The sequence below is a fragment of the Cryptomeria japonica genome, unplaced genomic scaffold (genome assembly GCF_030272615.1).
Source record: "Cryptomeria japonica unplaced genomic scaffold, Sugi_1.0 HiC_scaffold_26, whole genome shotgun sequence".
Classification (NCBI taxonomy): domain Eukaryota; kingdom Viridiplantae; phylum Streptophyta; class Pinopsida; order Cupressales; family Cupressaceae; genus Cryptomeria; species Cryptomeria japonica.
The window spans coordinates 600001-615000 of NW_026728848.1; the positions used below are offsets into that span (position 1 = coordinate 600001).

At 59.3% G+C, this 15000-nt stretch overlaps 1 non-coding gene across 1 annotated transcript; it reads left to right on the forward strand.

Annotated features, from left to right (window-relative positions):
- The first annotated feature begins 12428 nt into the window (after positions 1–12428).
- Positions 12429–12547, forward strand: LOC131861554 (5S ribosomal RNA). The gene has a single exon (XR_009360626.1). It is a non-coding gene; the product is annotated as a 5S ribosomal RNA (ribosomal RNA).
- The last annotated feature ends 2453 nt before the right edge of the window (positions 12548–15000 follow it).

Consider the following 15000-nt stretch of genomic DNA (forward strand, 5'->3'; position numbering starts at 1 on the left):
GCATTGCTGCTCCCTAAGGTGAGCTTCTCCTCATAGGCAATTCCGCTCTTATCCGGTCACGTTTGTGTGCCCGAATTTCGCAAGGCAACCTCCATGGGACATGGAAAAGACTCGAGAAGAGAGCTCGCTCACGGGAGAGAGAAGCCAAGGAGACCACGAGAGTGCTGAGAGTGGGACAGCGCTGAATAGGCGGGAGAAGCCTGCGCGTATAAACGGAGATATATATCCAATTGCAATGAAGGAACGTGCCAAAGATCGAGAACAATGGCAGAAATGCTAGTAACGTGCACTTCGGGACCAACGCATCACCGGAAGACAACCGCCAAACATCGAAAGAGTCGCGATGCTCCGCAACCTACGTGCAAAGCGGTCGCACACCGGGTAAGGGAGTGAGAGCCCCAAACATAGCTGGGCGAGGCGCTCACTCCGCTCTTTAATATCTCGTTAATACCGCCAAGGAAATGGCACAAGCACACACACACAAGCATCCTCGGAAGAGGACAGTTCGAGTGACAGGTCAAATCCAAGAGTTCCGAAGACTACCTCCAGGAACAATCGGGAACAAGACCGATTACAAGTCGTCGAGTCTGTTACTGGGCGAACACGAGATGCGCACAGGAAATCGATCAGCCCTCACAATGGCCCAAGGCCAGAGATCGGACTGCTACGATTTACCCCAACAATCATCGTGCCACTCTTCGCAGAGAGGTGATAGACGCCAACGAGCCCGCGCATAGCAATCGAGGTGTAAAAAGGGCGTTGAAGGCAGGAAGCCTGGACGAAAGAGGCTACGAGGTCACCTCGAAGCGGTCTAAGAATCGGGCGCACTTGGGGCGACTACCAGTGCCAACCCCTTATCCCGCGGTGCGTCCGACACACAGAAATTTCCAAGGCGGCCAAGGAGCCTCCCCGCATAGCAATCGGGGTGTGAGGTTACGGATGCAGCATTGATAGCAATCGAGGTGTGAGGCGAAGGATGCAGAAGTGAGAGCCGAGGGATGTAGCAGAGATAGCAATCGGGGTGTGTGATGCAGAAGAGATAGCAATCGAGGTGTGCGGTGGGAAGGGCCCAGCAGCCAGAATGCATGAAGCGACGGATGAAGCAGTGATGACAACCGGGCTGTGAGGAGAGGAGGGATGCAGCCAAGAAAGCAATCAGGGCTCGAGGCAAGGGATGCATCAAGGATAGCAATCATGTTGTGAGGCGAGATTCCAAAGGCTAAACGTGAGAGGCTGCAGGGTCGACTCAGAGAGGTCTATGCATGTGAGAGGCTGAAAGCAAGGTCGACTCGGAGCGGTCTATGCATCGGGCGCGCTTGGGGCGACTACCAGTGCCAACCCCTTATCCCGCGACGCGTCCGACAAAGAGAACGTTCCAAGGCGGCAGAGGAGGTTACCAGCCGAAGGATGCAGTAGCAATAACAGGTATAGTTCCGCGGCGGCCGAGAAGACTCACCGCATAGGAATCGGGATGCGAGGCGAGGGATGCGGCGGGAAGGCCCCGACGGCTAAACGGAAGAGGCTGCAGGGCCGCCTCGGAATGGTCCAAGCATCGGATGCGATTGGGACGACTACCAGTGCCAACCCCTTATCCCGCGATGCGTCCGATACACAGATAGTTCCAAGGCGGCCGAGGAGCCTCACCGCATATCAATCGGGGTGCGAGGCGAGGGATGGGGCGGGAAGGCCCCAACGGCTAGACGGAAGAGGCTTCAGGGCCACCTCGGAATGGTCCAAGCATCGGACGCGCTTGGGGCGACTGCCAGTGCCAACCCCTTATCCCGCGATGCGTCCGATACACAGATGGTTCCAAGGCGGCCGAGGAGCCTCACCGCATAGCAATCGGGGGTGCGAGGCGAGGGATGGGGCGGGAAGGCCCCAACGGCTAGACGGAAGAGGCTTCAGGGCCGCCTAGGAATGGTCCAAGCATCGGACACGCTTGGGGCGACTACCAGTGACAGCCCCCTATCCCGCGATGCGTCCGATACGAAGATGGTTCCAAGGCGGCCGAGGAGCCTCACCGCATAGCAATCGGGGTGCGAGGTGGGGGATGCGGCGAGATGGCCCCAACGGCTAGACGGAAGAGGCCACAGGGCCGCGTCGGAATAGTCCAAGCATCGGACGCGCTTGGGGCGACTACCAGTGACAACCCCTTATCCCGCGATGCGTCCGATACGAAGATAGTTCCAAGGCGGCCGAGGAGCCTCACCGCATAGCAATCGGGGTGCGAGGTGGGGGATGCGGCGAGATGGCCCCAACGGCTAGACGGAAGAGGCTGCAGGGCCGCCTCGGAATAGTCCAAGCATCGGACGCGCTTGGGGCCACTACCAGTGACAACCCCTTATCCCGCGATGCGTCCGATACGAAGATAGTTCCAAGGCGGCCGAAGAGCCTCACCGCATAGCAATCGGGGTGCGAGGTGGGGGATGCGGCGAGATGGCCCCAACGGCTAGACGGAAGAGGCCACAGGGCCGCCTCGGAATAGTCCAAGCATCGGACGCGCTTGGGGCGACTACCAGTGACAACCCCTTATCCCGCGATGCGTCCGATACGAAGATAGTTCCCAGGCGGCCGAGGAGCCTCACCGCATAGCAATCGGGGTGCGAGGCGAGGGATGCGGCGAGATGGCCCCAAAGGCTAGACGGAAGAGGCTGCAGGGCTGCCTCGGAATAGTCCAAGCATCGGACGCGCTTGGGGCGACTACCACTGCCAACCCCTTATCCCGCGATGCGTCCGATACACAGATAGTTCCGAGGCGGCCGAGGAGGTGGGGGATGCAGCGAGATGGCCCCAACGGCTAGACGGAAGAGGCTGCAGGGCCGCCTCGGAATAGTCCAAGCATCGGACGCGCTTGGGGCGACTACCAGTGACAACCCCTTATCCCGCGATGCGTCCGATACACAGATAGTTCCGAGGCGGCCAAGGAGCCTCACCGCATAGCAATCGTGGTGCGAGGTGGGGGATGCGGCGAGATGGCCCCAACGGCTAGACGGAAGAGGCTGCAGGGCCGCCTCGGAATGGTCCAAGCATCGGATGCGCTTGGGGCGACTACCACTGCCAACCCCTTATCCCGCGATGCGTCCGATACACAGATAGTTCCAAGGCGGCCGAGGAGCCTCACAGCATAGCAATCAGGGTGCGAGGCGAGGGATGCGGCGAGAAAGCCCCAACGGCTAGAGGGAAGAGGCTTCAGGTCCGCCTCGGAATGGTCCAAGCATCGGACGCGCTTGGGGCGACTACCAGTGACAACCCCTTATCCCGCGACGCGTCCGATACACAGATAGTTCCAAGGCGGCCGAGGAGCCTCACCGCATAGCAATCGGGGTGCGAGGCGAGGGATGCGGCGAGAAGGACCCAACGGCTACACGGAAGAGGCTTCGGGGCCGCCTCGGAATGGTCCAAGCATCGGACGCGCTTGGGGCGACTACCAGTGACAACCCCTTATCCCGCGACGCGTCCGATACACAGATAGTTCCAAGGCGGCCGAGGAGCCTCACCGCATAGCAATCGGGGTGCGAGGCGAGGGATGCGGCGAGAAGGACCCAACGGCTACACGGAAGAGGCTTCGGGGCCGCCTCGGAATGGTCCAAGCATCGGACGCGCTTGGGGCGACTACCAGTGACAACCCCTTATCCCGCGACGCGTCCGATACACAGATAGTTCCAAGGCGGCCGAGGAGCCTCACCGCATAGCAATCGGGGTGCGAGGCGAGGGATGCGGCGAGAAGGACCCAACGGCTAGACGGAAGAGGCTTCGGGTCCGCCTCGGAATGGTCCAAGCATCGGACGCGCTTGGGGCGACTACCAGTGACAACCCCTTATCCCGCGACGCGTCCGATACACAGATAGTTCCAAGGCGGCCGAGGAGCCTCACCGCATAGCAATCGGGGTGCGAGGCGAGGGATGCGGCGAGAAGGACCCAACGGCTAGACGGAAGAGGCTTCGGGTCCGCCTCGGAATGGTCCAAGCATCGGACGCGCTTGGGGCGACTACCAGTGACAACCCCTTATCCCGCGACGCGTCCGATACACAGATAGTTCCGAGGCGGCCGAGGAGCCTCACCGCATAGCAATCGGGGTGCGAGGCGAAGGATGCGGCGAGAAGGACCCAACGGCTAGACGGAAGAGGCTTGGGGTCCGCCTCGGAATGGTCCAAGCATCGGACGCGCTTGGGGCGACTACCAGTGACAACCCCTTATCCCGCGACGCGTCCGATACACAGATAGTTCCAAGGCGGCCGAGGAGCCTCACCGCATAGCAATCGGGGTGCGAGGCGAGGGATGCGGCGAGAAGGACCCAACGGCTAGACGGAAGAGGCTTCAGGGCCGCCTCGGAATGGTCCAAGCATCGAACGCGCTTGGGGCGACTACCAGTGACAACCCCTTATCCCGCGACGCGTCCGATACACAGATAGTTCCGAGGCGGCCGAGGAGCCTCACCGCATAGCAATCGGGGTGCGAGGCGAGGGATGCGGCGAGAAGGACCCAACGGCTAGACGGAAGAGGCTTCAGGGCCGCCTCGGAATGGTCCAAGCATCGGACGCGCTTGGGGCGACTACCAGTGACAACCCCTTATCCCGCGACGCGTCCGATACACAGATAGTTCCGAGGCGGCCGAGGAGCCTCACCGCATAGCAATCGGGGTGCGAGGCGAGGGATGCGGCGAGAAGGACCCAACGGCTAGACGGAAGAGGCTTCAGGGCCGCCTCGGAATGGTCCAAGCATCGGACGCGCTTGGGGCGACTACCAATGACAACCCCTTATCCCGCGACGCGTCCGATACACAGATAGTTCCGAGGCGGCCGAGGAGCCTCACCGCATAGCAATCGGGGTGCGAGGCGAGGGATGCGGCGAGAAGGACCCAACGGCTAGACGGAAGAGGCTTCAGGGCCGCCTCGGAATGGTCCAAGCATCGGACGCGCTTGGGGCGACTACCAGTGACAACCCCTTATCCCGCGACGCGTCCGATACACAGATAGTTCCGAGGCGGCCGAGGAGCCTCACCGCATAGCAATCGGGGTGCGAGGCGAGGGATGCGGCGAGAAGGACCCAACGACTAGACGGAAGAGGCTTCAGGGCCGCCTCGGAATGGTCCAAGCATCGGACGCGCTTGGGGCGACTACCGTTGCCAACCCCTTATCCCGCGATGCGTCTGATACACAGATAGTTCCGAGGCGGCCGAGGAGCCTCACCGCATAGCAATCGGGTTGCGAGGCAGATTATTGGGAAGGGAACCCCCTGGGATGCGGCTCAAGCAGTGCCCAAAGGGACTGGAATGCGGAATCACATCGAGAGACCCAAATGCTATACGAGGGCTCAAATCGAATTATCGATTTGGCCACGACATGGACGCATCGGAACGACTACCTTTGCCGAACCACTCGCAATTGCATCCATACCGAAACCAATAGACATTTCCGTTAGAGCCCTCGCATAGCATTCGGGAATCTCGCATGCCCCTCTAAATCGACCAATGCTGGCGCTCAATGAAAATCCGAGCGCTACCACCGTTCGAGCGCCAGCATTGGTCGAGTTAGAGGGGCACGGGGGAGAATGCTCCAGTCAACACCTCCCCTATATAAGTTATTTGTCCGATTCTCGCACAACCGTAGTCTGCCTCGTCGAATCAAACAACGGTCCCAGATTCCGACTTCCGTTCCGTAGAGACCCAAAAGCTAGATGGAGGCTCGCAAGAAAGAGAGTCGGCGCATAGCAATCGGGTTTCTCGAACGTTTAGGGACCGAGCTCACTTGCGGATAGGGCAAAATCCGCCAAGCAACCCAAAAGCTAGACGGGGGCTCGAATCGAATCGCCTAGGCGGCCACAACAACGACGTGTTGGATCGACTACCAGTGCCAAACCATTCAGCAAGACTAGTCTGTGTCGAGGCCGGATAGAGATTCTCAGAGAGCGCCCGCATAGCATTTAGGAGACCTGCCGCGTCCCTCACACTCGACAAATGGTGGTGCACGTTTATAAATCCGAGCGATCCCAACCCTTTCAAGCACCAACATCGGTCGAGATAGAGGGGCACGGAGGGGGCTGCGTGAGACAACACAGTCCCCTATATAAGTTATTTGTCCGATTCTCACACATCCGAAGAATGGTCATCAAATCGGACAACAGCCCAAACTTCCGACTTCCGTCCCAGAAAGCCCAAGAGCTATCTAAAACGTTCATGGCCGGAACTCGATCGCGGCTATACCAGTCCGCCAAGCAACCCAAAAGCTAGACTGGAGCTCTAGTCGAATCACCTCTGTGGCCATTGCAAGGACGTGTTGGAGCGACTACCATTGCCGAACCATTCCGCAGGTCGAGTCCATACCAAGGCCGCATAGAGATTCACGATGAGCTCCTGCATAGCAATCAGGAGACTTGCCGTGTCCATCACAATCGATAAATCCTGGTGCAAGATTTTTGCATCCGAGCGCTCCAACCAGTCGAGCACCAGCATCAATCGACATAAACGGGCACGGGGGGAGGATGCTCGAGAACACTACCTCCCCTATATAAGTTATTTGTCCGATTCTCAAGCAGCCGAAGTCTGGTCATCGAATCGGGTCAAAGACCACAACTTCCGACTTTACCCACAATGCAAGTCATCGAATCGAACATCGGCCCCCGAGTCGGACTCCATGCGTATGTCAGGTCATCGGACCCAAATTCCGCCTTCCTGCGCATGGCGGGCCATCAATATCAACTCGGTCATCGGACCCAAACTCCGCCTTTTTGCGTATGGCACGCCTTCAAATCGGTCATCGGACCCAAATTCCGCCTTCCTGTGCATGGCGGGCCATCAACATCAACTCGGTCATCGGACCCAAATTCCGCCTTTCTGCGCATGGCACGCCATCAACTCGGTCATCGGACCCAAATTCCGCCTTCCTGCGCATGGCAGGTCATCGGACACAAATTCAGACCTCGCCAATATGCCTACGTATCGAATCGGTCATCGGACCCAACTTCCGACTTCATCCATACTGTAGGGTCTTTGAGGTTGGCGCGGTGCGCTCAACCCAGGGAGTCGACCCATCGAAGCATACACCTCCCCTATATAAGCTATTTGTCCGATTCCCACACCTGTGTAGTTTGCACCTCTGACCAGGACATCGACCCCAACTTCCGAACTCGACTGCAACGACGGCACCAGCGCCTTGGTGCGCACCTTGCGACGCACAGTCCCAACATTCGCCTTCCTGCACATGGCAGGTCATCGGACCCAAATTCCGACCTCGCGAGTATGCCTACATATCGAATCGGTCATCGGACCCAACTTCCGACTTCATCCATACCGTAGGGTCTTTGAGGTTGGCGCGGTGCGCTCAACCCGGGGAGTCGACCCAACGAAGCATACACCTCCCCTATATAAGCTATTTGTCCGATTCCCACACCTGTGTAGTTTGCACCTCCGATCAAGACATCGACCCCAACTTCCGAACTCGCCTCCAACGACCGAACCAGCGCCTTGGTGCGCACCTTGCAACGCACAGTGCCAACATTCGCCTTCCTGCACGTGGCAGGTCATCGGACCCAAATTCCGACCTCGCGAGTATGCCTACATATCGAATCGGTCATCGGACCCAACTTCCGACTTCATCCATACCGTAGGGTCTTTGAGGTTGGCGCGGTGCGCTCAACCCGGGGAGTCGACCCAACGAAGCATACACCTCCCCTATATAAGCTATTTGTCCGATTCCCACACCTGTGTAGCTTGCACCTCCGATCAGGACATCGACCCCAACTTCCGAACTCGACTAAAAAGACCGCACCAGCGCCTTGGTGTGCACCTTGCAACGCACAGTGTCAACATTCGCCTTCCTGCACATGGCAGGTCATCGGACCCAAATTCCGACCTCATGAGCATACCTACTAATCGAATCGGTCATCGGACCCAACTTCCGACTTCATCCATACCGTAGGGTCTTTGAGGTTGGCGCGGTGCGCTCAACCTGGGGAGTCGACCCATCGAAGCATACACCTCCCCTATATAAGCTATTTGTCCGATTCCGACACCTGTGTAGTTTGCACCTCCGCTCAGGACATCGACCCCAACTTCCGAACTCGCCTGCAACGACCGAACCAGCGCCTTGGTGCGCACCAAAAGTGCGCACTTTTGGAGGGCACTTTTGTGCGCTCCAAAGGTGCGCACTTTTGGAGGGCACTTTTCTGCGCTCCAAAGGTGCGCACTTTTGGAGGGCACTTTTTGGAGGGCACTTTTCTGCGCTCCAAAGGTGCGCACTTTTGGAGGGCACTTTTTGGAGGGCACTTTTCTGCGCTCCAAAGGTGCGCACTTTTGGAGGGCACTTTTTGGAGGGCACTTTTCTGCGCTCCAAAGGTGCGCACTTTTGGAGGGCACTTTTTGGAGGGCACTTTTCTGCGCTCCAAAGGTGCGCACTTTTGGAGGGCACTTTTTGGAGGGCACTTTTCTGCGCTCCAAAGGTGCGCACTTTTGGAGGGCACTTTTTGGAGGGCACTTTTCTGCGCTCCAAAGGTGCGCACTTTTGGAGGGCACTTTTTGGAGGGCACTTTTCTGCGCTCCAAAGGTGCGCACTTTTGGAGGGCACTTTTTGGAGGGCACTTTTCTGCGCTCCAAAGGTGCGCACTTTTGGAGGGCACTTTTTGGAGGGCACTTTTCTGCGCTCCAAAGGTGCGCACTTTTGGAGGGCACTTTTGTGCACTCCAAAGGTGCGCACTTTTGGAGGGCACTTTTCCTGTGCTCCAAAGGTGCACACCTAGGTGAGCACCTTCGACCACACCTTGTAGCACACCAAACTCTGACTTTCGACTTCATCCGCAATGCAGGGTCTTTGAGGTTGGCGCAATGCGCACAACCAGGGGAGTCGACCCATCAAACCCAACACCTCCCCTATATAAGCTATTTGTCTGATTCTCATACATGCGTAGCCTGCAGGAGCAATTAGGACATCGACCCCAACTTTCGGCTTCTAAACGAAAACAAGGTCTTTGAGGTTGGTGTAATGCGAACAACTAGGGGAGTCAACCCATCAAACCCAACACCTCCCCTATATAAGCTATTTGTCTGATTCTCATACATGTGTAGTCTACAGGAGCAATTAGGACATCGACCCCAACTTTTGACTTCTTAACGAAAACAAGGTCTTTGAGGTTGACGTAATGCGCACAACCAGGGGAGTCGACCCATCAAACCCAACACCTCCCCTATATAAGCTATTTGTCCGATTCTCATACATGTGTAGCCTGCAGGAGCCATTAGGACATTGACCCCAACTTTTGACTTCTTAACGAAAACAAGGTCTTTGAGGTTGGCGTAATGCGCACAACCAAGGGAGTTGACCCATCAAACCCAACACCTCCCCTATATAAGCTATTTGTCTGATTCTCATACATGTGTAGCCTGCAACAACGATTAGGACATCCACCCCAACTTCTGAATTCGTCTGCGTTGACCGCACCAAAGGTGCACGCCTTGGTGCTCACCAAAATCCGACTTCCGACTTCTTCTGCTATGCGGGGTCTTTGAGGTTGGCGCAGTGCGCACAACCAGGGGAGTCAACCCACCGAATGCAACACCTCCCCTATATAAGCTATTTGTCTGATTCTCATACATGCGTAGACTGCAGCAATGATTAGGACATCCACCCCAACTTTTGACTTCTTAAACAAGACAGGGTCTTTGAAGTTGGTGCAGTGCACACAACCAGGGGAGTCGACCCATCAAACGCAACACCTCCCCTATATAAAGCTATTTGTCCGATTCTCATACGTGTAGTCTGCAGCAGCGATTAGGACATCGACCCCAACTTCCGAATTCGTTTGCATTGACCGCACCAAAGGTGCACGCCTTGGTGTGCACCCTGGAGTGCACTTTGGTGCTCACCTCGGTGCACACTTTGGTGTGCACCTCGGTGTGCACCAAAGGTGCGCACCTTGGAGCGCACCAAAGGTGTACACTTTGGAGCGCACCACATAGGGTCTTTGAGAGGTTGGCGCAGTGCGCACACCAAGGTGGGTGTTGAGGTGCGTGCCGAGGTGGGTGGGTGCTAGGGTGCGCTCCATGGTGGGTGCCAGGGTGGGTGCGTGCTAGGGTGGATTCCAAAGAGGGTCATAGGGTGGGTGCCAAGGTGGGTTGGTGATATAGTGGGTTCAAAGGTGGGTACTAGGGTGGGTTCCAAGGTGGGTCACAAGTTGGGTGCCAGGATGCGTGGGTGTTAGGTTGGGTGCCAAGGTGGGCTCCTGCGTGGGTGGGTGCTAGGGTGGGTTTCAAGGTGGACGCGAGGGCGGGTGCCAAGGTGGGTAACAAGTTGGGTGTTAGGATGGGTGAGTGCTAGAGTGGGTGCCAAGGTGGGTGGGTGCTAAGGTGGATGCCAAGGTGGTTCACAGGGTGGGTGGGTTCTAGGGTGAGTTCCAAGGTGGGTCACAGGTTCAGTGCTAGGGTGGGTGTCAAGGCGGGTGTCGAGGTGCCTGGGTGCTAGGGTGTGGATGCCAATGTGGGTCATAGGGTGGGTACTAGGGTGGGCTGCAATGTGGGTGCCAAGGTGGGTAACATGCTCGGTGGGTTCTAAATTGGGTGCCAGGGTGGGTGTGCACCCACCTTGCCCGAGGTGGGTGCCAAGGTGCCAGTGTGGGTGGGTGCTAAGGTGGATGCCAAGGTGGGTGAGAAGGTGGGTGATAGGTTGAGTGGTAGGATGGGTGGGTGCCAAGATGGGTCACAGGGTGGGTGCAAGGGTGGGTAGGTGCTAGGGTTGGTGTCAGGGTGGGTGGGTGCTAGGTTGGGTTCCAAGGTGGGTGCGAGGGTGAGTGTCAAGGTGGGTCACAGGTTAGGTGCTAGGATGGGTGAGTGCTAGGGTGCAAAGGTGCCAGGGTGGGTGCTAGGATGGGTCGATGCTAGGGTGAGTGGCAAGGTGGGTCCACAAGTGTCAAGGTGGGTGCCGAGGTGGGTGCCAAGTCGGCGACTGCTATGGTGGATGCCAAGGTGGGTCACGGGGTGGGTGCCAAGTTGCTAGGTTGGGTTCCAAGGTGGGTGCCAACGTGGGTGCTAGGGTGCGTGGGTTAAAGGGTGTGTCACAACGTGGGTGCCAGGATGGGTGCGCACCCACACTGGCCAAGACGGGTGCGGGTGCAAGGTTGGGTTCCAAGCCCGGTCACAGGCTGGGTGCTAGGATGGGTGGGTGCCAAGGTGGGCACCAGGGTGGGTGCACCCACCCTGGCCAAGGTGGGTCACGGGGTGGGTCCTAGGGTGGGTAACGGGGTGGGTACTAAGGTGCGTGCCAAGGTGGGTCATAGGGTGGGTGCCAAGGTGGGCACCAGGGTGGGTGTGCACCAACCCTAGCCAGGGTAGGTCACGGGGTGGTTGTCGGGGTGGGCGTCAAGGAGCCAAGGTGGGTGGCAAGTAGCCAAGTTGCGTGCCAAGGTGGGTGTCGGGGTGGGTGCCAAGGATCCAAGGTGGGTGCCAAGGAACCAAGGTGGGTGTCTGGGTGGGTGCCGAGGTGGGAGCCAGGGTGGGTCCCAAGGTGAGTGCAAAGGTGGGTGCCAGGGTCAAGGTGAGTGCCAATGTGGGTTCCAAGGTGCCAGGGTCAGGGTGAGTGCCAATGTGGGTTCAAAGGTGCTAAGTTGGGTGCGAGGTTGGGTGCGAGGGTGGGTGGGTGCCAAGGTGTGCTAGGTGGAAGCCCGGGTGGGTCGGCATCCCATGGGTGTCGAGTTGGGTGCCTGATGGGTGCTTCTTGTCAAGTTTTAGTCGTCGGGACTCATTTCGAGCCTTAGAGGTCGTTTCTTGTCCGGTTGCCCTGTCTTCGACCTGGGAACCCAATTTTGGTCCTCGGGTCCCATTTTTTTTTGTCTCGCATCCCACTTTTGGCCTGTGGCCTTTTCGGGGTCGATTCTCGTTTTGGGCATCAGAGCATGTTTCTTCTCCTAAAACCCAATATTTGTTTATTAAGTCTCGGAACACATTTTTGTTCTCGTGGACCCATCATGGGTCTTGGAACGCATTTGTGGTCCTTGGGTCCCATTTTGCATCCCGAAACTTGTGTTTTGGTGCTTGATCCCTATTTTGGGTGCCCACCTTGCACCAAGTGCGCACCCGGGGCAAACCGAGCGCCTTGGTGCACCGGGGCAAGATCGAGCGTGCACCCGAGGCGCCCCGAACATGCACCAAGGTGCACTCGGCCCACATGTGAGCGCAGGTCGTTGCGCCCGAGGTGGTGTGTGGGCACCGCGTTGCAGACGGGACACTGCACGCACACGACGCCCCCTCCAGGTGCACGCACGTAGGCCGGGCCGGGTGCACACCCGACGCCCTAGCAAGGTGCGCGCACCCGGGCAGGGCTCACACTTGGCGAACGGGGCGCACTTCGCGAGGGAGGGTGTGCACCTCGACGGGGGTGGGTGGCCGGGGTGGATTCGCACGTGGGTCGCGGTTTGCTAAGTACACACTGCGACAAGCTCATAACGGGTGCGATCATACCAGCGTTAGTGCACCGGATCCCATCAGAACTCCGCAGTTAAGCGCGCTTGGGCCGGAGTAGTACTGGGATGGGTGACCTCCCGGGAAGTCCCGGTGTTGCACCCTTTTTTAGTTTTTCGCCGGGCGTCGCAATGCTATTTGAATAAACCTTTTGCCCGTTTGCGTTCTCGTCGGGGCCGGGCCGGGCCGGGGTGCGCTGCCCGCACTACCGCGCGCGCGGGGGCGACACCGAGCGCGCACCCGAGGCGCCCCGAGCACACAGGCCACGGTGCAACCCGGGCGTTGTGCGCGCACCCCGGTGCGCCCGAGGTGCTGCGCGCGCACCCAGGTGAAATCGGTGTGCACCTCGGCCAGTGCGCGCTCGGTCGAGTCGCGCACGTTGGCCAAGGTGCACGGTGATGTTTCTTACTCTAAGGTTCCGCACCAGACGCCCGGGACAGGTGAGCGAAGCTGGGCGGGGCCGGGTGCGCGGCCGGGGCAGGTGCACGCAGCTGGAGAGAGCTTTGGAGCACACTTCGGAGCGCACCAATGATGCGCTCCATTCAAAAGTTTCCTGAAAAGGCAAAAAAAGTTGAGATTATAGAATTTCCCACTTGAGAGATTGTAAAAAAAAAAAATTTAAAATGAAGGAAACGCGGGTGCCAAGGTGTGCGCAGCCCAGCCAAGGTGTGCGCACCAAGGCGCCCACCCTGGCGAAGGTGCACGCAAGGTGCGCACCCGAGGCAAACCGGACAATTAACCCAACTTTCGACTTCGCGCGCACCTTGGAGCGCACTTCGGAGCGCTCCTTGGTGCGCACCAATCTTGGGCACCTCGGAGTGCACCATGGCGCCCACCAAGGTGCGCACCCGGGGCAAACCGAGCTCCGACTTCGTGCGCACCTTGGAGCGCACGAAAGGTGCGCACCATGGCGCCCACCAAGGTGCGCAGCCCAGCCAAGGCGTGCGCATCAAGGTGCGCACCCTGGCGAAGGTGCGCACCCGGGGCAAACCGAGCTCCGACTTCGTGCGCACCTTGGAGCGCACAAAAGGTGCGCAACCCAGCCAAGGTGTGCGCACCCCGGTCAAACCGAGCTCCGAATCGTGCGCACCAGAGGTGCACGCCATCGTGCGCACCTTGGAGCACACTTCGGAGCCCTCCTTGGTGCGCGCCGATGTTGCGCACCTCGGAGCGCACCCGGGGAAAACAATGCAATTAACCCGACTTTCGACTTCGTGGGCACCTCGGAGCGCTCTCGGGTTCGCACCTCGGAGCACACCGAGGTGCGCACCTTTGATGCGCTGCCTTCACCAATTTCCAGAAAAGGCAAGAAAACATTGAGAAGGTGTGCGCACCGAGGTGCCCACCCTGGCGAAGGTGCACGCGAGGTGCGCACCCGGGGCAAACCGGGCTCCGACTTCGTGCACGCCGCACCTTGGAGCACACTTCGGAGCGCTCCTTGGTGCGCACCAGGGCGCGCAACCCAGCCGAGGTGCCCACCCCGGCGAAGGTGCACGCGAGGTGCGCACCCGGGGCAAACCGGGCTCCGACTTCGTGCACGCCATGGTGCCCACCGCGGCGAAGGTGCACGCGAGGTGCGCACCCGGGGCAAACCGGGCTCCGACTTCGTGCACGCCGCACCTTGGAGCACACTTCGGAGCGCTCCTTGGTGCGCACCATGGTGCCCACCAGGGCGCGCAACCCCGCCGAAGGTGCACGCGAGGTGCGCACCCGGGGCAAACCGGGCTCCGACTTCGTGCACGCCGCACCTTGGAGCACACTTCGGAGCGCTCCTTGGTGCGCACCATGGTGCCCACCAGGGCGCGCAACCCCGCCGAAGGTGCACGCGAGGTGCGCACCCGGGGCAAACCGGGCTCCGACTTCGTGCACGCCATGGTGCGCACCGCGGCGAAGGTGCGCACCCGGGGCAAACCGGGCTCCGACTTCGTGCACGCCGCACCTTGGAGCACACTTCGGAGCGCTCCTTGGTGCGCACCAGGGCGCGCAACCCAGCCGAGGTGCCCACCCCGGCGAAGGTGCACGCGAGGTGCGTACCCGGGGCAAACCGGGCTCCGACTTCGTGCACGCCGCACCTTGGAGCACACTTCGGAGCGCTCCTTGGTGCGCACCATGGTGCCCACCAGGCCGCGCAACCCAGCCAAGGTGTGCGCACCAAGGTGCACGCGAGGTGCGCACCCGGGGCAAACCGGGGTCCGACTTCGTGCACGCCGCACCTTGGAGCACACATCGGGGCGCTCCCGGGTTCGCACCGGCGTTGCGCACCGTGGTGGGCACCTCGGAGCACACCAAGGTGGGCAGCGAGGTGCGCACCTTTGATGCGATGCCTTCACTAATTTCCATAAAAGGCAAAAAAAAAACGAGATTTTAAAATTTCCGTTTTGAAAGATAGTGAGAAAAAGGGAATGCTGGTGCCATCTTGAGCCCGCCCTGGTGCGCAGCCCAGCCAAGGTGTGCGCACCAAGGTGCCCACCCTGGCGAAGGTGCGCGCCCGGGCAATTAACCCAACTTCCAACTTCGCGCGCGCCAGGGTGGGAGCGCACCCAACAACCGGGCCTGGG